At 38.6% G+C, this 26,573-nt stretch overlaps 1 protein-coding gene across 1 annotated transcript in view; it reads right to left on the bottom strand.

Annotated features, from left to right (window-relative positions):
• Positions 1-11,866, bottom strand: part of MTFR1 (mitochondrial fission regulator 1) — a 48,359-nt gene extending 36,493 nt beyond the window's left edge. Inside the window, exon 1 of the mRNA XM_036998239.2 lies at positions 11,707-11,866. The gene's annotated coding sequence lies outside the window, so the exon portion shown is untranslated. The remainder of the gene's footprint in view (positions 1-11,706) is intronic.
• Between the last annotated feature and the right edge of the window lie 14,707 nt (positions 11,867-26,573).

Genomic DNA, 26,573 nt, shown 5'->3' with positions numbered 1-26,573 from the left:
AAAACCTACTCTGGCTAATTTAAGCAGAAAATACATCTATGAAAAGATAGCTAGTAGATAACAATCTTATAATTGTCCAGGAAGGACATCCAAAACTGGAGCAGAATTGGTCCTGGTAAGACACCACTGCAACCGCAGCTGCTGCCCCCAACAGAACAGTTTCCACTTTCCTCTCTCACTGGCTCCTGAGTGAGTAGCTTGGTCAAATCTGACTGACTATACTTACAAGCAGATTTTACCTCCCACCAAAAATTAAAAAGGAACTCCACAAATATGGAACAATCATTCAGATGCTAGAAGATAAAAAATAAAGACCCAAAGTCCTTTCACACGCACTGGCACCATAATGCCTGTCACTCACCCTCTCCCCATCAATACACAGTACATCTGACAGATTTAAACATTAACTTGTATGGTGTAAACCAGTTCACTGAAAATGCTGGTCTCCAAAGAGACATGGAATTTGCACCAGACTATAAATGAATGCACTGCTTCCTCATCAAGGCAGTCTTGCTTGAAAAAAACAAAAAACAAAACAGTGTACTTAGTGATATATTTTATTTACATTCTGATGTAAACTCATCTCATCAAAGAGTCTGTATTCTACATTTTGAGAGGAACTTTATGAACAATTACAGAGAATGGTGGGTGGGAGGATAAAGGTGCCACAAATATGCCGGATACTGGATGAAACATGGGAACTGAAAGGAGCCAGGCCTTATTGACAGATTAAGTGTGAAATACAGTTCTAAGCATGGGCAGAATTATATAATTTTTTTATTACTATGAAATGGTCAAGAACAGAACTTTGGTGAAACAGATACATTTTAATGTTACCAATGTCTATTATTGCTTGTAAGATTGAATATTCTGAGAGAGAAATAACTGACCAAAAATCTAGTCAAAGAAAACGGATGGTTTTACGTAGGATTTGAAAATCTTACACAGAAAAGCACACACATTTTAAGTGTCTGGCTTGCAAATTTTAATGTATGTATAAACCTGTGTAACTACCATCCAGATCAAGATATAAAACATTTCCAGAACCCCAAAAGCTCCCTTGGGCTTCTACCCTGTCAATATCTATGCCTCACCTATCTAACCATTATTCTAACTTTTACAAGCATTTATTAGTTTTGCCTGCTGTATGTACTCTGTGTTTGACTTCTTTCACTTAATACTGTGAGATTAATTCACATTTTTGTGAGAATCAGTTCTTTTTCAGTGCTGTGTGATATTTCACTGTGGCACTACAACACAATTTAGTCACTCAATTTACTGTTCATGAACATTGGGTTCCTTCTATTTCTTAGCTATTACAAATACAATTGAGAAAATAATTCTTGCTGAGTATAGCAAGGTACACATTAAGAACTCATTTGAGTGTATACCCAGGAGTAAGATCATAAGATCATAAGAAATACTTACAGACAGTCTCCAACTTATGATGGTTCACAGCCATTCTATTTTTCACTTTCAGAAAATTATCAATAAATCACATGAGATACTCAACACTTTACTAAAAAAAGGGGCTTTGTGTTAGATGACTTTGCCCAACTGCAGGCTAACAATTGTTCACAACACATTTAAGGTAAGCCGAGCTATGATGTTTGGTAGGTCACGTGTATTACATGCATTTTTGACTCAGGATATTTTCAACTTACAGGGAGTTTTATCGGGGCGTACTCCATTGTAATTTGAGGAAGATGTGTACAGATAAATATAGACATATAGCTACAATTCGAATAGAAACTAGCCTTTTCCAAGGTTGTTGTTCAATTATACTCCCACAATAAGTAAGAGAGCTCCAGTTGTTCTACAATCTTTGTCAATACCTGATATTGTTGTCTTTTTAATTTTAACAATTATAGTGTGTTCTTTATATGTTTTGGGGGCATTTTGATTTATTATTTTGTATCCTTTGCTTGCTTTTTGAACTTTAAAAAAAAATATTTTTAAATTATTTTGTCAAGAGGAGATGTTCAGCAAGTCTGGGCCAAGTCCCCATAGATTAAGAAGCACTGGCTGAGCAAAAGGAGTCAATGAACCAACTCACAGAGAAGAGAAGAAGCCAGGATACAGAAGTCAAGAAATACTTGAGAAACAAGTGGGAATAATTAAAAGCCACTGTGAAAAAATGATCAAAGAGGTAGGTAGTAGGAAAATAAGAGAGGTGTCAACTAAAAAATTTAAAAATAAATAAGTAAGTAAGTAAATAAATAAATAAATAAATAAATAAATAAATAAATAAATAAATAAATAAATAAAAGGGTGGGGGTGTTCAAGAAAGAGAATGGTCCTTGTTAAACAGAAAGACACAGAAGACAGGTCACATAGTTATTAGCTGGTTGCCTCCTACCACTAGCATTTCCGCCAAACTTCACTGTACTCTCTGGAACCTGGTTTGAAGTTAAACATCCCCTCCCTTCCTGAACAGCAACTTGGCTCTCCCCTTCGGAACGCTGCTTCAGAGCCTTACCAAAGGGTTCTTGCTTGCTTCTCACACACCTCATATCTAGGCTGTTTCCAACCAATTACTTCTCTAAACTCTTTTAAAAACTCTTACTCAAAGGCAAAAGTAAAGGGACAAATTAAAAGATCAGTGGTCACCAGGGGCAGGCAGTGGAGGGAGGGTTAACTACAAAGAAGTACAAGGGAAATTTGGGGACATGGCACTATCCTGCATCTTGACTATGGTGGTAATTACATGATTGTATCCAAAGAGAAATGTGGTGAATTTTGCTGTGCGTAAATTATACTTTCATTAAAAGAGAGCTCTCCTTTGGAAGCACTGCTTTACCACTCTCTGCCCCTCATCAGGATTGACTTAAGGACACTTAGGACATTCCCTAGCATTCCACTATGTTAGCTGAGTTGTCTCTACTCCAAGTCCCCACCTAAACAGAATTGTGTGCTTTGGCTTCATTAGCACTAGTAAATCATAACTAGTAAATCAGTACCTTATATTCTTGCCTGTGAAGGTGATTTTAATATTCACAGAGACGATTCATGCAACAGAGTACTGTTTAAGTCCATTTTTACAAATGTCTAAGATATACAAAACTAAAATGAGCTAATCAGAGCTAATCATAGGAGTTTTTTGTTTTTGTTTTTTTAAATCATTGGAGGCACAGATTAGTGACTGTAGGAGGCCTGAGAGGTATTTCTGAGGGTGATGGCAATATTCTATTTCTTGACATAGACAAATGTCTATGGGCATGTTTACTTTGTGAAAACTCATCAAGATGTACTCTTACATACTCTTCTTAAGGTACGTTATGCTTCAAATAAAAGTTTTAAAAGCATACATAGCCATTGACCAAGTCATGAAACTTTCAGAAATTTCTCTCACAGAAATAAAAGCATTATACATAAAGAACCATGTATAAAGATTTTCTGCAGTGCTTTTTCTACTCACAAAACAGGGATCAACTTTAAATGCTTAACAATAAACAACTTCATTAAATTATAGTAGGCTCATATTATAAAATATGCTTCTCCTGAAAGCAAGTGATAGTCTCTGTAAAGACTTGACAGTATATACATGATACAGGAAGAATAATATTAAGCATGATTTTATTTATGTGAGACAAAAACAAAACCCTTAGCCTTTTTATAGAAAGACAGACATCAAACTATTAAAACTGGCCACAGTGGGCAGAAGTAAAGCTTCCTTTGTATGGTTTGTACCGTTCAGCCAGTGCAACAAAGCATATTTTACTTTTGATCTAAGAACAAAATCTAAAAGCTAAAAAAAAACTCACCTTTTAGCTTTCACTCATATACTCCTCTGACCTACTCTTTGAGCACACAGAGACCTTCAGTGTCCTTCCTTGCAGTTGTCATCAACCTAATCAATCCCTGCCAATCTTCATTCCCTTCTACTCCTTGCAGCCAAAAATCACTTGAACTACTGCTGTTTAGTATTTTCAACTAATTGTTTTACTGTTTTGTTTATTCTATAAGCTGGAACTTAATGAATCCACCAGTCTTCATTTCCTACAACTGGGCTGCAGAAAAATTACCAAACCTCATATTTTGATGATGCTACAAATGTACTACCTCTTATCTCAACTGGGCCCTCACTACTACCTAGCATTCTAAGAAAATCTTACTTGCTTACTCTTTCCACACTTCCATTCTTCAGGGCAGCTATTTCAAGCATTCTTCAGGTTACCCAAATCTCTCCAACCCTTCCTCCATCATTTCTCTAAAAATGACCAAGCATCCTACTTCAAGTAGTAAAGTCATCTCACAGGAAATCCCTCTACATCCCGCCACTCCACATGCCACACACCTTCTGTGTCCACAACTATTCTGTCTCCTGTTCTCCTGTCTCTCCTTTCAGCTAAGTGCTCAGGTTTACACCCCGTCAACTCACAGGCCATTGCATCAGCTCCACCACTTACTAAATAAATTCTTTCCTCACCCCGGTTAACTCAATCACACGCCATTTTCTGGTATCTCCCATCTGCTTTCAAACTAAAGAAAACCAAAATTGAACTTAACTTTCCTCCTAAAGCTGTTGCTCACGTGTTCCCTGCCTCAGAATATGGCACCCATGATGTCAGTTATTCCTTCTTTTCCAATTTCTACAATCAGTTCTATACTACTATAAAAATCTATGAACTAGACTATTTGTATCCCTCTCTCCCAGTTTTGCACTCCCCTATTTATCCATTCTCAATACCAAAGAAGGTCCTTTATGATCTGATCCCTGTTCTTTCCTATCCTCTGAATCTTTCACACTCTACTCTTTGATCCAGTCTTATAAGTAACTCCAATAATTCAACATGGTCTCTGAACTTTTCATTTATTCAGTATTCCACCTCCATACTGGTCCCCGATGCCAAGCTAATCCTTTGTTTGAGTTTAGCTATCACCTTTTTCTAGTGGTTTTTCTTGATCAACCAGGATTATAGCAGCCCTGTGATATGTTCTCCTACATAGCACATTAAACTATACTAAAACTGCTAACCTCCTCCACAGCATTTTAATCACCTTAAGAGTAAAAACTATCTTATTCATCACAATGGCACCAGCCATGAACTTGTCTACACTATCTTAATTGTAAACAAGCATCTAAGAGGAATTTTGCTTCTATTTATAGGTAAACTAGGTAATTTCAAACAAACCCTCCTCCAACTGAGGACAAGTAAACTAGCTGGACAAACATAAAAATCATCTATTTGAAAAGCATGAGAGAACTTTCAAGGCAAAGAAGTTTAAACAGGCCAAGAGTTGTTTCTTTGAGAAGACTAGTAAAAAGGGTTGGCCTCTAAGGATGTATCAAGGAGAAAGAGAGGGCACACAGTACAGGAATGAAAAAGAGGTCATCCACACAGATCCTCAAGGCATTAAGAAAATCATAAAGGGCAAAACAAAGCTGCCATGTAAGTTACAATGGTGGTTAGTTACCACTGGAAGGAGATGAATAAATAGTTGGAAGAGACTATAAAGGAGCTTTCTAGTGTGCGGACAACTTTCTATTTCTTAACCTAGGTGGTCATTACATGGGTGTTTGCTTTGTGATCATTTATTGAGCTGTATATTTATGTTTGTGCATTTTTCTGAGTTATACTTTCTGCATTGTACTTCAAAACAAAAAAGGTTTTAAAAAAGATGGTTAAGAATCAGGCTGCATTTTGATCCCTATGTTCTGTATGAATATATGTAACTCTTGAGTTTTATGTTGATGTATAGGTTTATACGGTCTAGTCTAATCTAACACAGATAATAACAAATTACTCTTTGTGGGGAGGGGTGGTTGGCAGGGCAGCAGAAGAGAAAACCAAGACTAAATGAGTAATAGATAAACTTTGAAAACAGACTTTCTTTTCTAATAGTGTATGGTTAGACCAATTTAAGTTTACAGCAACCAAAATCAAAGATAACACAAAATATTGCTTTCACCCAAATGCAGTATATATGTTTTGGAGATAGTTCTAATAAAAAAGTTATTAGCAGTAAATAGTTTCACAATAACCCTGTTGGCAGTAATAACAAAACTGTCATTAAATTTAAAATGCCCAAAACTTTAAAAAGCTACAACAGTACAGAGGGGCTTAATTTCATAAGGTCTTTGGGAACTATTCAGGGAAATGGCCATTTAATTATCTTTACAATATGAGAGAGCAGTATGACCATTTTAAAGCAGGGCTTGGGGGAGTCTTAGAACATTTTTTAGTTATGCAATTGACTAAATTATTAGAAAAAGGTTTCTTGTTCTCAGAATACTGAGATTAGAGTAGTATTAAATCATATCAGTGCATCCCAAATAACTCTTCTACATTTTAGTGTCAAACAATGATGTAAAAGAAAAATAATAAGGGCTATGAAGTGAAAAAACAAAAACTAATTCAACTGAAAGTTACTGCCCTTTATTTTGAGAGTATGTCCTTCTTACCTTTTGGTATAAAAACGCCCCTTCTTTTAAGATACAGTACAGTAGACGGATGTTATTTTGTTTCTAAAAAAATGTCATTACCAGTCGCAGTGAAAAGTTGTCAACAATCTTTGTCAATGCACTATCCTACTTTCTGAAAATTCAACTTTATGACCACCGCTATACTGCACATCAGTCTAGTCGAGCTTTAAGTCACTCTTTAGTATTCTATACAGTGAGATAGTGTTCAACTTCTGGGTTATAATTTACTAGCAATAATTTCAATTATTCTATACCTTTCACACAAAATTAAGTACACTGCTATATTCCCAATGCCTAGCAATCTGACATACACTAAGTGCCATTTTTTTCAGTCCACAAATGAATAAATCTCATGACCTATACTACATTTCCACAAAAAATAAAAACTTTAAATAATACGTCTAAGAAGTCTAATTAGCTTGTTAAAACTTGATGAAAATTATTTCAAGTCAATGGGTCTACTAAACTTCTGAAGGATGTCTTCTGTAACATTTTGAGAGATCAATTTTCTCTCTATATGATAGAAGAGAGTTTAAAGGTAGTTTTACATTTCCATTTGAACTAAAGGTATACCATTTTCATGGGAGGATCTCTGAAATATAACCCCACAGTGAATAACATAAGTACATATTTCCTTATTTTTATTTTAAGCATTCCCATGTACTTAATCCCAAACAAATTAAGTTTGGGCATCAATTTTAAAATAATCTTTTGAAAGAATTTATCAAATATCTTAAGTTATCCTGAACATGAGCAGAAACGAACACACTGATTACTTGAAGTCAATATTTTTTTGCTAAAAGTGCTATCCTTGGGTCCAGTAAAGTGATGAAAACTCACCATAAAGGTGATTTTGATAAACTGTAATAATTACTATCTCCTGCATATTATGTGTATAAAAACTGCGTTAGTGGAAAAACTCAGTAAATTATACTTTTGTAAACAAAGATGTTTAGTTTTTAAAAGCTGGTAAAGGTTTTTACTAAGTACTAGACTTAAAGAAAAAATCTAGAGGCACACTAAATGTACATCAATTGGAAAAGCACTTAAGTTCAACACACCCATTCCAAGGTTATGGTCATTAAAGCAAAAAGTTATACATGAAAGGATGGCTAAATGAAAAAAGTCGCAAACTAACATATATATGTGGTTGTTTTTAAAAAAATAAAGCATAGAAACAGTGGTGAAATATATTTCACAAACATTCTATTTGTAAAAAAAAATGCAGTATCTGCAAAACACAACAAAGCACAGTGCAATAAAAAGAAGGTATGCCTGTATTTGCAGATGATGTGATACTACATATAGAAAAACCTAAAGACTTCATCAAAACTATTAAAACTAATGAAAAAATTCAGTAAAGTTGCAGGGTACAAAACTAATATACAGAAATGGGCTGCATTTCCATACACTAATAACAGACTATCAGAAAGGAAAATTAAGAAAATAATCCCATTTACAATTGCACCAAAAAGAATAAAATACCTAAGAATAAATTTAATGGAGGAGGTGAAAGACCTATATTCTGAAAATTATAAAATACTGATAAAAGCAATTGAAGATAGCAAATCAATGGAAAAATATGTTGTACTGAGAGAAGAATTAACATTGTTAACATGTCCATACTACTCAAAGCAACCTACAGATTCAATGCAATCCTTATCAAAATACCAATGGCATTTCCACAGAACTAAAATAATCTTAAAATTTGTATGGAAACACTAAAGACCTTTAATAGTCAATAAAATTTTTGCAATTTTGAGAAAACAAAGCTGGAGGTATTACATGCCCTGATTTCAAACTATGCTACAAAGCTACAGTAACCAAAAAAGTATGACACTGACATAAACACAGACACACTGATCAATAAAGCAAAATAGAGAACCAGAAATGAACCCACACTTCTATGGTCAAATCAATCTACAAGAAGGCAAGAATATACAATGTGGAAAAGATGTCTCTTCAATAAATGGTATTGGGAAAACTGGACACCTACATGCAAAAGAATGAAACCAGACCACTTTCTTACACATCACATACAAAAATAAACTCAAAATGGATTGAAGACCGAAATATAAGACCTGAAACCATAAACTCCTAAAAGAAAACATAGGCAGTAAACTCTTGGACATCAGTCTTGGCAGCACTTTTTTTCTTCTTTTTTTGATATGTCTTCTCAGGCAAAGGGCAACAAAAGCAAAAATAAAAAGTGAGATTACATCAAACTAAAAAGCTTTTGCACTGGGAAGGAAACAATCAATAAAACAAAAAGGCAATTTACTGAATAGGCAAAAATGTTGGCAAATAACATATCTGATAGGAGTTAATACCCAAAATATATAAAGAACTCATACAATTCAACAACAACAAAATCCAATTAAAAAGTGGGCAAAGGACCTGAACAGACATTTTACTAAAGACAAAAATGGCCAAACAATACATGATTAGCTCAACATCACTAAACATCATGGAAATGCAAATCAAAACCACAATATCACCTCTCACCTGTCAGAATGGCTAGTAAAAACAACAAAAAAAGAAATAACAAGTTTTAGAGAGGATGCTGAGAAAAGGGAACTCTTGTGTAAGACTGGTGGGAATGTTAATTGGTGTAGCCACTATGGAATGCAGTATGGAGGTTCATCAAAAAACTAAAAATAGAAATACCACACAATCCAGGATTACTTTTATCTGAAGAAAATAAAAACACTATTTGAAAAGATGTGCATCCCTATGTTTATTAAAGCATTATTTACAATAGCCAAGATACAGAAGCCACCTAAATCTCCATCAATAGGCAAGTGCATAAAGATGTAGTATATTGTAATGAAATATTACTGACCCATAAAAAAGAATGAAATCTTGCCATTTGTGACATGCATGGACCTATAAGGCATTATGCTATGTGAAGTAAGTCAGGTTGAGAAAGACAAATACCGTGGAATCTAAAATACAAAACAAACAAAATAGAAACAGACTCACAGATACAGAAAACAAACTAGTGGTTGCCAGGTTATCTCCCAGAGGGGAGACAGTGGGTATAATAGGCAAAGGGGATTAAGAGGTACAAACTTCCAGTTATAAAATAAGTAAGTCACAGGGATGTAAAGTACAGAGATATAGCCAATAATATTAAAATAACTTTGTATGGTAACAGATGGTAACTAGACTTATTGTGATGATCACTGTGCAATGTATATAAATGTTGATACTATGTTGTACACTCAAAACTAATATTGTATGCCAACTATGCTTCATTGAAATTATTCATTCATCAATTTTTTTTTATAAAACTGCCACAGGAAAACAAACCTGTGAACCTGAAGTTTACTAGCAGTTCAAAACCACACTTTTTTCATGCTATTTTTCTCTTCATTCCTTTCCTTACATCCATAAATTCAGTTACCTACATCTACTTCCTTTATATTCACCAGGTCAACCTTTCCACATCATAGGTGAAGCAGCCCCTCACATCTTCCTATGAGATGGCCATAATCGGATCACTTCTTTGTGCACTCAAGTTCCTTCACATGTGAGTCTAACTTTACTTCTGAATTACTCCTACAACAGGAATCCTAAACTCCAATTTAACAAGTCTTCTCTGTTGTCCTCTGAATAAGCCCAGTTGTCTGTCTCTAGTTCCTTACTCTTCTAACACTGTTTGGATAAAGATGCTGTTTTAGAAATAGCATAAGATTGGGAAGATGAGGAAATACAGATTAAAGTTTTCTGTGTAAATAGCCAGTATAGGCTAAGTGCTCAAGAAGGTAGAGACTATTCACTGATGTGTATTTTTTTGCATTTTCCTCTCCCCTTTAACTGGCCATATACTATAGAATAAAATTTTAGCACTTGTATTTATGATCTTCATACATTTTGCCATAACTTTAAACTCAGTTGTGTTAACCTTCTAGTGTTTCAAAGAAACAAAAGTATCTTTATTACCTTTACACTATAAATTTCCAGCTGTTTTTTCCATTATGGATTTTCAGCTCAATAGAAATAAGTCACAGCAATTATATTTACTCTACAATTCTTAGAACATTCAATTATGGTTAAAAGAGCAAGAACTTTGAACTGACAAGGGTTAGCAAACCTAATCCCAGGCTCCCCCAACCCCATGAATCAATGTGACCTCAGGCAAATTGCTTAACCTCTCCAGACCTCTTTTTGCCTCATCTGTAAAATGGTCTACCTGCTTCACAAGGCTGTTGTAAAATTAAATTAATAGATGGGAACAATTTCACGTGCTTCATACATACCAAGAACTCTATAAACAAAAATGAACAATACTATTATTACTGTTTAAAAGCAGTATCACTACTGTCAAAACTAGATTGTTTGGTACCCTTGTTTTCAGAAATTTTGAAAACCTGAAGACAGGGTAGTGAAACTGCTCCGTGGGAGAACTTCCAACATTCTTGTATCGCAAACTAAATATGCACTGTCCACACCTCAAAGTGTGCCTTATTTTACTCAACCCCTCTAGAAAGCAAATGATTGGAAAAGAAGTATTATTACTGATGATGACAAAGCCGTAGGAATATGTAAGAGTTGAAGTGGTATGTCTGGGATTTACTTCAAAGTAACTCGGGGAGGCGAGCGGGCCTGGCCAAACGTTCATTAATTGAAGTCAGGTAATGGGTACACCGAGTTCTTTATATCATCCTTTCGACCTCTGCACAGTTTATAAAGTTTTCCGTAATGAAATGTATTTTTAAATGTACAACAGTCGACCTTTTCTTTGGGGCTTACAGCAAATCCTTGTCACGGTGAGAAAGGTATACTGGGAAGTCCTGGGAGGCAAAAGCTTACGAGAGGCTGGTTAAACCTCCCAGCCAGGGTGCTCCTCCTTCCGGATTCCGGGTGACTGATCCGCGGGGCCGGCCCGCCCAGTCCGGGGAAAGCGTTAGACACCCAAGGAAATCGCCGCCTAGCGGCCTGCGCACGAACTGCGGGCTGGGGAGGGGGACCATTGGGCAGGTGGGGAGAGACGTGGGGTAGACGCGTGGTTGGGTGGGTGAGTCCCAGCTTTCACGGCTGCCCTCTGCTCCGCCGCAGCCCCGGCCCCAGCAAGACCCTCAGCAGCCCGGCTGCCCGAGAACATCTCCGCCTCCCTTCAGCCGCGGCGCAGACACCCAACCGGCGTCCCACTTGCCCGAACGGGCTCCTTCAGCCTCCCACCCTGACTGGTATCAGAGCTTCCCAGCGCCTTCAGGCCAAGGGTCGCCTCCTCAGCCCCAAGCCAACCGCTTTCCCGAAGCCCTACTCTTACTTACCTCGGCCGCGCGGCCGCAGATAACTTCACCCGCTACTCAGGCTTCCAGCTTGCCTGTCTCTGGGCATTGCTGTCAATCACTAAATCTCCGACCCAGGGCCAGACTGACCAATCATATGCTCCCTCCGGCCCGGAGGCGGGCACTGAGCGTCTGGAGCGGAAAGAAAAGCTATAGCGCCACGAGCCGGCTGCTCTGTTTCGCAGTGTGCGCACGCGCAGGGTTCCCCGAGGGGCGTGCGCTGTTGAGTGAAATTCGCTTTGTGTCTTCACTGTTCTCTCCTGGGAAGTACATTGTTACCAAACCTGCTCTAGGTGTGTAGGAAAACCCACATTTTTAATGTAGCCCCTGGTGTCTGTTACCTTGAAAGATGCTGTGAGTCTTAAGCCCTTGGTAACCTAAGTTGGCCGTTTAACCCACGCGTGTTGGGACTTGTGTTCACCTGGCACATCTGCCTAAGCGGAGCTCGTATCTCATATCCGGGGCGTGTTTCTGTGTAGGGGGAGTGAGGGTGCGGGGTGTAAAAAGTGTCTGATGGATGAGGATTTTACTTTACTATATTTAGTTCCACTTCAGTTTAGCCTGATTCATTGAGACACATGCGTTTTAACAGTTGAATATGCTAGGAGACTCTGGATTTCAAAAAATTATGTCATAATTTTTATATCGTTACACTTACAACTAACAATATGGTCAGCATAGTAACGTGCACAGACCCCCATAAAAGATTCATATGTAGAGGTAAAAACCTGTCGGTATTTCTGTATGGCCTCTGAAGAGGTTGTTGCTGATTGGCTGTTTTTTTACCCTCCCACTGTAATTGATAACAGAGGTCACTGGACAGGAACCAGAGCTCTGGTGTTCTTACCCCTGGAGCCTAGGCTTCTGCCTGGCAAGTGTTTCCTTCCTAAAGAAAGTGCATTAATTCATTTACTTAACAAGGGCTTTTTGGGTGCCCACTATGACAGTACAAAGACTTTTTAATGCCTTGAACCACACCCTCAGTGAGCCTATCCGCTAACAGGGAGGTAGAAACACAAAAACTTAAGGTATGTAGCCGAGTGTCATAATGGAGGCATGGAGGGATCCTGGGAGACCTGCCTAAACTGGTGGGGGGCTCAGGCAAACACATCCTGGAGGAGGGAGTGCTTAGGCTGAGGATTGATGAGAGTAGCAGCGTTTCTGGCCAAAGTGCACTTGTTTCTTCTGAGATCTTTGTAGGGTGAATTTATTGAGAAACTGATGAAGCTTGTGCCTAGGCCCCATGACTTGCACCAGCCCCTTCCAAGACCCAAGGTGGGATCTTAGAACTGAGTTCATTGGTCATTGTTGTTTTCTACTCTTTTAAAGGAAAATGTTATTGGGAGAAAGAAATTTCCTCCATCCCGAGGTTCTTCTAGCTGGTCTAAGAATGAAATTGACATGAGAGGTTAACAGGTGTAAAAGCCAAGGTTTAATTATGTACTTATGGGGAAGTCATAGACTTGGGTTCAAAAGACAGGGAAAATGAGGTATGTATTTGATTGTGAACCACCGAGAAGGAGATAGGTGTTCTGAGACTTAAAAGAAAAAAGCAAGTAATTCACAGGAATATGAAAAGAGTAAATGTTTGATAAACAAATATTTGCTGGGCCACACAGAAGCAATGAGGGGGCACAAAGAGGAATTTTAACAGACTTAGCCACATCCCTCCCTGTCTACCACACCCAGTTCACACTATAATATAGTTATCTAGGGTGATACTTCTCCTCCTACAGTAGCTCCTCCATCTAAAGTCTTTTTATGCAGTTGGGGAGTAGGAGGTCAAAGTTTTTTATGAGTCTTTTGGGCCTTGATGGTTAGCAGCTCAAAATACTCTGCATTTCACAATGGCACACCTTGGGGCAGCCTGCCCTTGATCCCTTCAATGTCTTAAAGCACTCCTCAAATGGGGATTGGTTAAGACCTGTCTTTCATTCTAAGTTCCCTTCCTTCACACTTGTCTGCATGAGGTGTCCTGGAGTAGCCCTGGGCATTTGGGGTAGCTGGGTGAGGGGAAGACAGTGAGCTGAACATGGGCCACTTCTGTGATAAGTGATTGGTGGCTGTCTCTGTATTGGAATAATTTTAGATTTACAGAAAAGTTGCAAAGATAGTAAAGAAGTTTCTGTTATCATCATCGTTTCCTCCAATAAAAACATCTTAACAAAAAAATTAACAAAATACATAGATAAATAAAACATCTTAACATTACTATGGTGCATTTGCAAACCTAAGCAGCCAACATTGCTACATTACGATTTACTAAACTCTAGACTTGATTCAGGTTTTACTAATGTCCTTTTTGTTCTAGGGTCCAGTCACAGATGCCACTTTGCATTTAGTCATCATATCTCCTCAGACTCCTACGGTCTATTACAATTTCTTAGTCTCTCCTGGTTTCTCATAACTTTGACATGGCCATAATAGTTTTTAAGGAACGTGGTCATGTATTTTCTATTTCCCCTAATGCTAACGCCTCACATGACTATGATACTTTTATAAACCTAAGGAGCCAAAATTGGTACACTATTCCCAAACTCCAGAAGGGCCCATGGTAATGTTTGCAAGTTCTCCACTGCAGAGCTGTAATTTTCCCCTTTCTTTCCATATTCTCTTCTTTGGAAGCAAGTCACTAAATCCCATCCAGCGTCAAGAGGAATAGGAGATTAAACTTCAATGCCTGGAACAGAATATCTACATAAAGTATTTAGAGTTCTTCTCTAAGGAAGATTGGTCCCCTACCCATGTATTTAATATTCAATCACTTGTAAATAGTCATGTATACCTATTTTACACTTTGTTTTATATCTTGGGATTTTTATTTTATTGTTCAAATTGTTTCCCCTTTAGCTTTTTAGGTTGATTCCAATGTGCCTATTGGTTTTTGATAATCTTTTCTCTTGAATTTCAAGGGGCTGCAGGCTGATCCTGTATTTTTCCTGCCTCAGAATCAGAGTTAACATTTTTCCCAGGGAGTCCTGGAATGGTATTTAGAAACTAGTATCTAGGCACTAGTGTACATGTTGATACTGGGGTGTCATTCAATCTAGCCTTTCTTAGTGGACAGAGCTAGAAAATATATTACCACTTTTTTAGTTCTTTGTTTACATCTCAGTGATAGGCTGCCTCTAAAATGGCTCCCAATGACACCTGTCTCCTGATGGTCACACCTTTGTGTAATCTCCTCTCCCTGATGGTGGGTTGGATTTAATGACTTCATCCTAATGAACAGATTACAGCAAGTGTGATGGGATTTCATTTTCAAGATTAGGTTACAAAAAAACTGTGGCTTCCATCTTGCTTGCTTTCTCTTGGTCTCTCCTGCACACACTCTGAGAGAAAAGCCATCTGCCACATTGTGAGGTGCCCTCTGGAGAAGCCACTGCAGCGGGACACTGAGCAAGGCATCTGTCAACAGCCAGCAAGGAACTGAGGCCCTCTCTCTGCTCATCAGCCTGTGAGAAACTGAATCCTGCTAACAGTCATGTGAGTGAACTTGGAAAAAGTTCCTTTCCCAAATGAGTGTTGAATTTGCTGACTCCCTGATTGCAGCCTTGTGGCAGACCCTGAGCCAGAGAGACCCAGCTAAGCCACACAAAAATGATGAGAGAAATGGTTATTGTGTTAATATGCTAAGTCTTGGAGTGATTTGTTAGGAAGCAATGGATAACTAATATGATTTCTGTCTCCTCCACAAGATTGACAGTTCTTAGATTTCACTTTGCAGCTTGTTTAAAAATACATGTATGCCCAGACCCCTTCCCAGAATCTTGGGTAACTGTTCTGCGTAGCTAAGTTTGGAAATTAATGTAGAAGGTTACAGGGCAATCCATTTGGGGATTTTAGAATGGACTTTTCTTTTTAGTGAATCTGATCCTGGAGCTCTTTACCCAAATTAATGGCTCAGTTTTCTTGGTGGAATTCAGAATAACTGAAACTTAATCTGGTAGTTAGAGTATTTATTAGAGAAGAAAGAATCAGAGCTCTCTCTTACTGTGCAGCCTAGAAAAAGTCCCTTGACTTTTCTCTGCCTCCAGACTCTTAACAGGAAATTAAAGGATTATAATACCATTATTTAGGCAAGGAGGTTTACTTGTTATTACATATATTTTAAGCGATAAGAAGGTGACCAAGGCCAGTTGTGCGCCAGCTTCCTTGCAGAGATTTAACAAAGGTCAGATTCCCATTTGTTCATATGGTAGTTAGGCTAAACCCTGTTGGAGAAAGAATATGGGCTTCCAAGTCAGAGAGATCACATTCAAAATATGCCTCTGCCACTTGCCAGCTGTGTGGCCTCTGGCAAGCCAGTCAGCCTCCCTGGTTCTGACTTGCACAGTGGGGAAAATAGCCACCTCAAAGGGTAGCCCTGAAGACTGATTGTGTAACATTGGTAAAATGTGAAGGGCAATGCCTGGCTTATCACAAGGGCCTGATAAATAATAGTCATGATGAACATACAGTCAGCTCTTGTGGTTGGGAGCAAGTGGTTAGTAAACTAGGAAAAAAATCAATGTCCAAATGTGTCTGTCATATTAGGTTTAATGATAATACCAGTTGGTGAGATAGGCTGAATAATCTCCAAGTCTTATACATATCTTCTCTAGAAATTGAGGCTCTTTATCTCTAGTCCTGCTTTTTTTTCCTCCAGCTCTGATTGCCTGTCTACAGAAAATACAACACACTGAAATGGGCCTCAAGAGGTCCTGAGTTAGAATCAAGGAAATCAAAGCTGGCAAAAGACCACTGGGTAGGACAGTGAGGGGCTCCTGTGAGGGGACCTTTGATACAAGGAGAGGCTGGATGTGGCTGGAAGAGGTTCAGCTACATACAGGACAGCCTGGAGGCAACATGAGGTGAAAGTTCAAGGATGCAGGTTAATGCCTAATAGTTAAGGCCCACTGGCTTCAAAGCTCCGATCATTACTAAAGGCAAATATTGTTGGGAGAGAAAAATGTTTAAATCTGTTTAAGTCATGTAAATCTCAGTGCAAATGAATGTTTTTACAATGGTGTCCAATGAAGAAATGTTTTGACTTTATGTCATACACTGTTGGGTATAGTATTTGGTGGTTTTGAGCCTTGAAACAACAGTTGACCCTTCTTGAACAACATGGGTTTTGAACTGCTTAGGTTCATTTATATGTAGATTATTTTCATTAACTATAGTGGAAAAACTTTTGGAGATTTGCAACAATTAAAAAAAAACTTTTCTTTAGTTTACTTTTACAATACAGTATATAATACATACAAAATATGTGTTAATTGCTTATGTTATTGGTAAGGCTTCAGGTCAACAGTAGGCCATCAGTAATTAGGTTTTGGGGGTACCAAAGGTTATGTGCCAATTTCGACTTCATTGGCTCCCCTACCCCCCATGTTGTTCAAGGGTTGTCTGTATTTTATTTTTCTCAGACCAGTGTACAAAGTGTCTGAAGTATACCCAAATAGGTCAAATGATCACTGCCTTCCAGAGATGGTAGCATTTCTTCCTGTAAATGAGCCTCAGTTTAGACCTGACCTGCAGAGCTCTGTTATGTTTTTATGTTTTATTTTGAAAATTGTAATTATTGAAATGCCAAACATACACAGAAGTAAAAGGCATAGTACAATGAATCTTCATGCATCCATCCATCATACAGTTTCAACAATCAGTAACTTATAGGTACTGGTTTCATCTACAGGCTTGCCAGCCCTCTTTTTTTTTGAGGGTGGGGGTGCTGGGGAAAGAATGAACCTGGGGCCACATACAAGCAAACTTTTATATTCTTTTGAAGGTAATTCCAGGCATGTCATTTCAACCATAAATATTTCACGAAAAGATAAGGAGTCTCTAAAAATATAACTGTAATACCATTATCAGGCCTAAAACAATGTTTCTATATCAATTCAGTGCTCAAATTTACCAGGTTGTCCCATTTATTTTTTGACATTTGGTTTCTTTGCATCAAAATCTAAAGAGGGGGAGGAGCCAAGATGGCAGCATGAGTAGTTCAGCGGAAATCTCCTCCCAAAAACATATATATTTTTGAAAATACCACAAATACAACTATTCCTAACAGACACCGGTAGATACAGTACAACAGCCAGGCTACATCGACATCTGCGAGAACTCAGCATCACACAAAGGGGGTAAGATATAAGCCGCTGCCCAGCAAGACCCGAATGCCTCCCTATCCCAGACTCTGGTGGGAAGAAAGGAGTTGGAGTGGGGAGGGAGTGAAAGCCCAGGACTGCTAAACAAACAGCTCTAGAAATCTGCACCAGGAGCACAGACACACGGTGCATGGCGTGCTGGTTATTAGAGATACGGAAAAGCAAACCCGCGGGCAGGTCCCCTCAACCGGCACCCCTAAGACAAAAGAAAAGCTAGTGCTTTTTGAAAGTCTTAAAGGGACAGGGACCTCACAGCTGGACCAAGTCATCCCGACGCACACACACCAGCACCTGGGAAGCGACTTAACCCCCTGGGTGGCAGCACAGCTCTGAAGCCCCTCACGGTGATAAGCAGCCTGCCAGTCGTTCCCCCAACTGGTGGACCCCGACACACTGACCCCGTAGTGGGAGAGTGGCAGTGCATGCCAGGGGAGCTGCTGCCAGAGGGGCCCAGGAGCTGCCTGCACAAACCCACGGCAGTGGCGGCCGAGTGGCCCAGAGCTGGCCCGTGTGGGCTGGTGGTGGCAGTGGCAACAGAGCGGCCTGCATGAGCTTGTGGCGGCGGCACCTGAATGGCCTGGGACCACCCCACGTGGGCCGGCAGCAGCGGCGACAGAGCGGTATGCATGAGCCCGCAGCAGGGGCGATGGAGGGGGCTGGGAGCAGCTTGTGCGAGCCCATGGCAGTGGCGACCTAGCGGAACAGGAGCAGCCTGCGCGCGTTGGCAGTGGCGGCGCCAGAGGGGCCAGGAGTGATCCGTGTGAGGCTGCAGCGGCAGCGCCAGAGGGGACTGGGAGTGGCCACTGAGCAGCCTGGGTGTGGCCCGCGTGCGCCAGCGGCGGCGGTGCTGGAGGGGCCTGGGAGAGGCTAGCACGAGCCCACGGCAGCGCCAGATGGGCCTGGGAGCTGCCCGTGGGAGCCAGCGGCGACAGTGGAGGAGCAGCCAAGGAGCAGCTGCGCCCCAGCAGACACTCAGCCCGGCGCACAGCTGCCCAGGCCAGATCCAAAGGCTGCTGTTGGCACACAGCTTGCTGGCAGGGGTGCCACTTTTGCGGGAGAGTGCACCCGGTGCACCTGCCACTCTCTGGAGGGCTCAGTTTAGGGAAGTAACAGGGAGGCTGCTCCAGGAGTGCGGGTAATCGACATAGGCACCTGAGAAGAGCAAAGCGACCAGTAAGAGCAGGAAAGGACTTTGTTCTCCCAGCTGACACACGTGCTACCGGCCTACAGCTACCTCTATCACCATGAAAAGGCAGAAGAACTTAATCCAGTCCAAAATAGTCCAGACAACCCCTGAGAGAGGGCCGGGGGAATAGAGCTAGCCAATATCCCCAAAAATAATTCAAAATAAAGGTCATAACCATGCTGATGGATCATCAGAGAAATATGCAAGAGCTAAGGGATGAAGTCTGGAGGGAGACTGCAGAAATTAAACAATCTCTGGAAGGACTTAAGAGCAGACTGGATGAGGTGCAAGAGGCCGTTAATGGAATAGAAATCAGAGAACAGGAACACACGGAAGCTGAGGCAGAGAGAGATAAAAGGATCTCCACAAATGAAAGATTATTAAGAGAATTGTGTGATGAATCCAAATGGAACAATATCCACATTATAGGGGTACCAAAAGAAGAAGAGAGAGAAAAAGGGATAGAAAGTGTATTTGAAGAAATAATTGCTGAAAACTTCCCCAAACTGGGGGAGGAAATAGTCGCTCAGACCATGAAGTACACAGAACTCCCAAAAGAAATGATCCAAGGAGGACAACACCAAGACACATAATAATTAAAATGGCAAAGACCAAGGATAAGAACAGAGTACTAAAGGCAGCCAGAGAGAGAAAAAAGGTCACCTACAAAGGAAAACCCATCAGGCTATCATTAGACTTCCCAACAGAAACCTTACAGGCCAGAAGAGAATGGCATGACATATTTAATGCAATGAAACACAAGGGCCTTGAACAAAGAATACTGTACCCAGCATGATTATCATTTAAATATGAAGGAGGGATTAAACAATTCCCAGACAAGCAAAAGTTGAGGGAACTTGCCTCCCACAAACCACCTCTACAGGGCATTCTAGAGGGACTACTCTAGATAGAAGCACTCCTAAGGCTAAATAGATGTCACCAGAGAAAATAAAATCACAGCAAAGAAAGCAGACCAAGCAAATACTAACTAAAGACAAAAAATAAAATCAACTACCCACAAAAGCAGTCAAAGGAAACAAAAAAAGAGCACAGAACAAAACACCCAACATATGAAGAATGGAGGAGGAGTAATAAGAAGAGAGAGAAATAAAGAATCACCAGACAGTGTTTATAATAGCTCAATAAGTGAGTTAAGTTAGATAGTAAGATAGTAAAGAAGCTAACCTTGAACCTTTGGTAACCATGAACCTAAAGCCTGCAATGGAAATAACTACATATCTTTCAATAATCACTCTAAGTGTAAATGGACTGAATGTACCAATCAAAAGACACAGAGTAATAGAATGGATAAAAAAGCAAGACCCATCTATATGCTGCTTACAAGAGACTCACCTCAAACCCAAAGACATGCACAGACTAAAAGTTAAGGGATGGAAAAAGATACTTCATGCAAACAACAGTGAGAAAAACGCAGGTGTTACAGTACTAGTATCAGACAAAATAGACTTCAAAACAAAGAAAGTAACGAGATAAAGAAGGACATTAAATAATGATAAAGGGATCAGTCCAACAAGAGAATATAACCATTATAAACATATATGCACCCAATACAGAGCACCAGCATATGTGAAACAAATACTAACAGAATTAAAGAAGGAAATAGAATGCAATGCATTCATTTTAGGAGACTTCAACACACCACTCACTCCAAAGGATAGATCCACAAAACAGAAAATGAGTAAGGACACAGAGGCACTGAACAGCACACTAGAACAGATGGACCTAATAGACATCTATAGAACTCTACATCCAAAAGCAACAGGATACACTTTCTTCTCAAGTGCACATGGAACATTCCCCAGAATAGACCACATACTAGGCCACAAAAAGAGTCTCAAGAAATTCAAAAAGACTGAAATCCTACCAACCAACTTTTCATACTACAAAGGTATAAAACTAGAAATTAAATTGTACAAAGAAAGCAAAAGGCTCACAAACACATGGAGGCTTAACAACATGCTCCTAAATAATCAATGGATCAAGGACCAAATTAAAATACAGATCCAGCAATATATGGAAACAAATGACAACAACAACACAAAGCCCCAACTTCTGTGGGACGCAGTGAAAGCAGTCTTAAGAGGAAAGTATATAGCAATCCAGGCATACATAAGAAGGAAGAACAATCCCAAATGAATAGTCTAATGTCACAATTATTGAAATTGGAAAAAGAAGAACAAATGAGGCCTAAAGTCAGCAGAAGGAGGGATATAATAAAGATCAGAGAAGAAATAAATAAAATTGAGAAGAATAAAACAATAGAAAAAAATCAATGAAACCAAGAGCTGGTTCATTGAGAAAATAAACAAAATAGATAAGCCTCTAGCTAGAATTATTAAGAGAAAAAGAGAATCAACACACACCAACAGAATCAGAAATGAGAAAGGAAAAATCATGATGGACCCCACAGAAATACAAAGAATTATGAGAGGGTACTATGAAAACCTATATACTAACAAGCTGGAAAACCTAGAAGAAATGGACAACTTCCTAGAAAAATACAACCTTCCAAGACTGACCGAGGAAGAAACAGAAAATCTAAACAAACCAATTACCAGCAATGAAATTGAAGCGGTAATCAAAAACTACCCAAGAACAAAACCTCTGGGCCAGATGGATTTACCTTGGAATTTTATCAGCCATACAGAGAAGACAATACCCATTCCCCTTGAAGTTTTCCAAAAAATAGAAGAGCAGGGAATATTCCCAAACTCATTCTATGAAGCCAACGTCACCCTAATACCAAAACCAGGCAAAGATCCCACCAAAAAAGAAAACTACAGACCAATATCCCTGATGAACGCAGATGCAAAAATACTCAACAAAATATTAGCAAACCAAATTCAAAAATACATCAAGAGGATCATACACCACAACCAAGTTGGAATCATCCCAGGGATGCAAGGATGGTACAACATTTGAAAATCCATCAACATCATCCACCATATAAACAAAAAAGAAGGACAAAAATCACATGATCATCTCCACAGACGCTGAAAAAGCATTTGACAAAATTCAACATCCATTTATGATAAAAACTCTCAACACAATGCGTATAGAGGGCAAGTACCTCAACGTAATAAAGGCCATATATGATAAACCCACAGCCAACATCATACTTAACAGCAAGATGCTGAAAGCTTTTCCTCTGAGATTGGGAACAAGACAGGGATGCTCACTCTCCCCACTGCTATTCAACATAGTACTGGAGGTTCTAGCCACGGCAATTACACAAAACAAAGAAATAGAAAGAATCCAGATTCGTAAATCAAACAGTCACTATTTGCAGATGACATGATATTGTACATAAAAAACCCTAAAGACTCCACACCAAACTAATATCGGAATTCAGCAAAGTTGCAGGATACAAAATTAACACACAGAAATCTGTGGCTTTCCTATACACTAACAATGAACTAATAGAAAGAGAAATCAGGAAAACAATTCCATTCACAACTGCATCAAAAAGAATAAAATACCTAGGAATAAACCTAACCAAGGAAGTGAAAGACCTACACACTGAAAACTATAAGACACTTTAAAGAGAAATTAAAGAGGACACTAACAAATGGAAACTCATCCCATGCTCATGGCTAGGAAGAATTAACATCGTCAAAATGGCCATCCTGCCCAAAGCAATATACAGATTTGATGCAATCCCTCTCAAATTACCAACAGCATTCTTCAAGGAACTGGAACAAATAGCTCTAAAATTCATATGGAACCACCATAGACCCCGAATAGCCAAAGCAATCCTGAGAAGGAAGAATAAAGTGGGGGAGTATCCCGCTCCCCAACTTCAAGCTCTACTACAAAGCCACAGTAATCAAGACAATTTGGTACTGGCACAAGAACAGAGCCACAGAGCAGTGGAACAGAATAGAGACTCCAAACATTAACCCAAACATATATGGTCAATTAATATTCAATAAAGAGCCATGGACATACAATGGGGAAATGACAGTCTCTCTTCCACAGATGATGCTGGCAAAACTGGACAGCTACATGTAAGAGAATGAAACTGGATCAATGTCTAACCCCATACACAAAAGTAAATTCGAAATGGATCAAAGACTTGAATGTAAGTCATGAAACTATAAAACTCTTAGAAAAAAACATAGGCAAAAATCTCTTAGACATAAACATGAGCGACTTCTTCATGAACATATCTCCCCAGGCAAGGGAAACAAAAGCAAAAATGAACAAGTGGGACTATATCAAGCTAAAAAGCTTTTGTACAGCAAAGGATACCATCAATAGAAGAAAAAGGTATCCTACAGTATGGGAGAATATATTCATAAATGACAGATCCGATAAAGGGCTGACATCCAAAATATATAAAGAGCTCACGCACCTCAACAAATAAAAAGCAGATAATCCAATTAAAAAATGGGCAGAGAAGCTGAACAGACGGTTCTTCAAAGAAGAAATTCAGATGGCCAACAGAAACATCAAAAGATGCTCCACATCGCTAGTCATCAGAGAAATGCAAATTAAAACTACAATGAGATATCACCTCACACCAGTAAGGATCACCACCATCCAAAAGAGAAACAACAACAAATGTTGGCAAGGTTGTGGAGAAAGGGGAACCCTCCTACACTACTGGTGGGAATGTAAATTAGTTCAACCATTGTGGAAAGCAGTATGGAGATTCCTCAAAATGCTCAAAATAGAAATACCATTTGACCCAGGAATTCCACTTCTAGGAATTTACCCTAAGAAAGCAGCAGTCCAGTCTGAAAAAGACAGATGCACCTCTATGTTTATTGCAGCACTATTTACAATAGCCAAGAAATGGAAGCAACCTAAGTGTTCATCAGTAGATGAATGGATAAAGAAGATGTGGTATATATACATAATGGAATATTATTCAGCCATAAGAAGAAAACAAATCCTTCCATTTGCAACAACATGGATGGAGCTAGAGGGTATTATGCTCAGTGAAATACGCCAGGCAGAGAGAGACAATTACCAAATGATTTCACTCATTATGTGGAGTATAAGAACAAAGAAAAACTGAAGGAACAAAACAGCAGCAGAATCACAGAACCCAAGAATGGACTAACAATTATCAAAGGGAAAGGGACTGAGAAGGATGTGTGGGAAGGGATGGATAAGGGCAGGGAAAAAGAAAGGGGGCATTACGAATAGCACGTATAGTGGGGGGTGCACGGGTAGTGCTGTAAAACACAGAGAAGACGAGTAGGGATTTTGCAGCATCTTACTATGCTGATGGATAGTGAGTGTAATGGGGTTTGTGGGGAGGACTTGGTGAAGGGGGGAGCCTAGTAAAAATAATGTTCTTTATGTAATTGTAGATTAATGATACAAAAAAAAATCTAAAGAACCACATGTTACATTTGGTGGGTTTGTCTCTGAAATCTATTTTAATCCACATAGGCAACCCCCACATCCACCTTTTTATCATTTTGTTTTGGTGAAGAAACAAATTTTTGTCCTGTAGAAATTTCCTGCACTCAGGATTTTGCTGCATTCCTATGTATTGCATTCTTATGGTGACATTTCGCAAATTCCTGTTTCCTTTTATTTTCTGTAAACTGGTAGATATAAAGGCTTCCCTGATTTAGGTTCAAATTTTTTGGCAAGAATACATCATAGGTGGTGGTGTGCATTTCCATCAGAAAGTACATAATGTCCATGTGTTTCTCTTTTTTGTAATAATGTTAACACTATTGTTGATCATTGCTTAGATCCATGATCTCATTAAGGGCTTGCAAAATGGTGATGTTGTATCATTCCTTTTCACTTACTAATTGGTTACCTTAAGGCACATTTGTAAAGAAAAGCCAGTTGAATGCTTGTTTCTTAATATTTACCAGTTTTCAGAATAATTGCCGAACATCAATTATATTGTTACCCTGAAGTGAGTATATATAGAGCCCTCTTCCTATTATCCCTGCCAGCCGCTTTGTGTCATTTTGATTTTTGCCAGACTGATTAGCATCAAGTGGTTATTCTCATTGTAATATTAATTTGCATTCTTTATGAATTGAAATCTTTTCATATTTACTGTCCACATGGATTTTCTCTTCATTGAATACCAACTTATATTCTCTACCTAATTTCTACAGGGTTGTTTATTCCCTTCTTGACGATGTATAATTGATTTTTGAATGTTACTCTTTTATCTGTCCACTGAATTGCAAATTTACCCCCAAACCTATTTCTAGTGATATTACTTGTGTATTTTTGCCATATAAAAACATTGCTTTTTAAAATAAATCAAATATGTCTTGTTTAAGGTTTCCCCTATTCTACATTTTTATGTGTATTTTCCAAGATTTTCCTAAAGGATTTTTGATATTTTATCTTTTACACTTGAGTTTTTCACTCATGTAGAATTTAATTTTTTGGTAAATGGTAGAATATATGGATATCCAGATAGATAACCAGTGCTTCTATTTATATTTCTTACCCTTTAAAATTTTTCTGACATGTTTTTAAGTCTACATATTTGATAGTATATGTGTAACATTTGAAATATATATATATATATGCATATGTCAGAGGCTTATCCTCAAAAAAATTTTTTTTAAGCTTGAAAGGGGTGCTTAATCAAAAAGTTTTGGAAACCACTGCACTAGATTGTAAGGGTAGTGATTATGTTTTTTTTCATGGTTAAAAATTATTTTAGTGAGGCACATAAAATACACAAATCTTAGTGTATAGCCTGATGAATTTTCACATGCCTATACACTCATGTAATCATAATTATGTTTTTACTTATCTTTGAGTCCATTTCAAAGACTGTCTTTGGCATATTGTATGTGTTCCAAAAATGGCTTTAAATAGTTGAATGAATGAAACTGTCATTATCTGATTCATGTCTTAAGCAACACAGCCATTGAGAAACTGGACACCAAGTTCTGTGGGAAGATATCTGAGACTCAGAACAAGCAATGACTCATAATTGCAGGTAGTACAACTTAACTGGTGTCAAGTTCAAGTTCATACATTTCTAATATGGGAATATAAACTCTTAAAATCTTAAAAGACATCCTTGTAGCTTGTAATCCACACATGCCTATGAAACTGTTTATTTCTTGAGAATACATCCCTGCTTTTAAATACCAGTCATCTACTCTCTACAATGGCAGCTTCCTAGGAAGAAGTCTTCTCAATACTTAATGACGTAAGTATGGTTATATTTAATTTCAGATTGTGAACTTCTAAAAGATACTCTATTGAACACATATTCTGGATAGTGCCAAAAAACAATGTAATTAATTACTAGTTGGGAATATCCCAAATGTCTTTTCCCTTTCTGATATATAAATTAACCCAAGCAAAAATAGCAAGTTTACTTTTCTGGGTTATTGAATTGTTTTAAATAACAATACTGAACACTTCATTTACTCAATCAAATGGGTTATGTTTAACTTAACTGTGCCCTTGGACTTCTTATATTTACCTTTTTACAGCTTTTTTTCCCCTACATTTATGATTTTTTTTCTAGTTCCAGCATT

The sequence above is a fragment of the Manis javanica genome, chromosome 2 (genome assembly GCF_040802235.1).
Source record: "Manis javanica isolate MJ-LG chromosome 2, MJ_LKY, whole genome shotgun sequence".
Classification (NCBI taxonomy): domain Eukaryota; kingdom Metazoa; phylum Chordata; class Mammalia; order Pholidota; family Manidae; genus Manis; species Manis javanica.
This window is presented reverse-complemented; position numbering and strand designations above follow the sequence as displayed.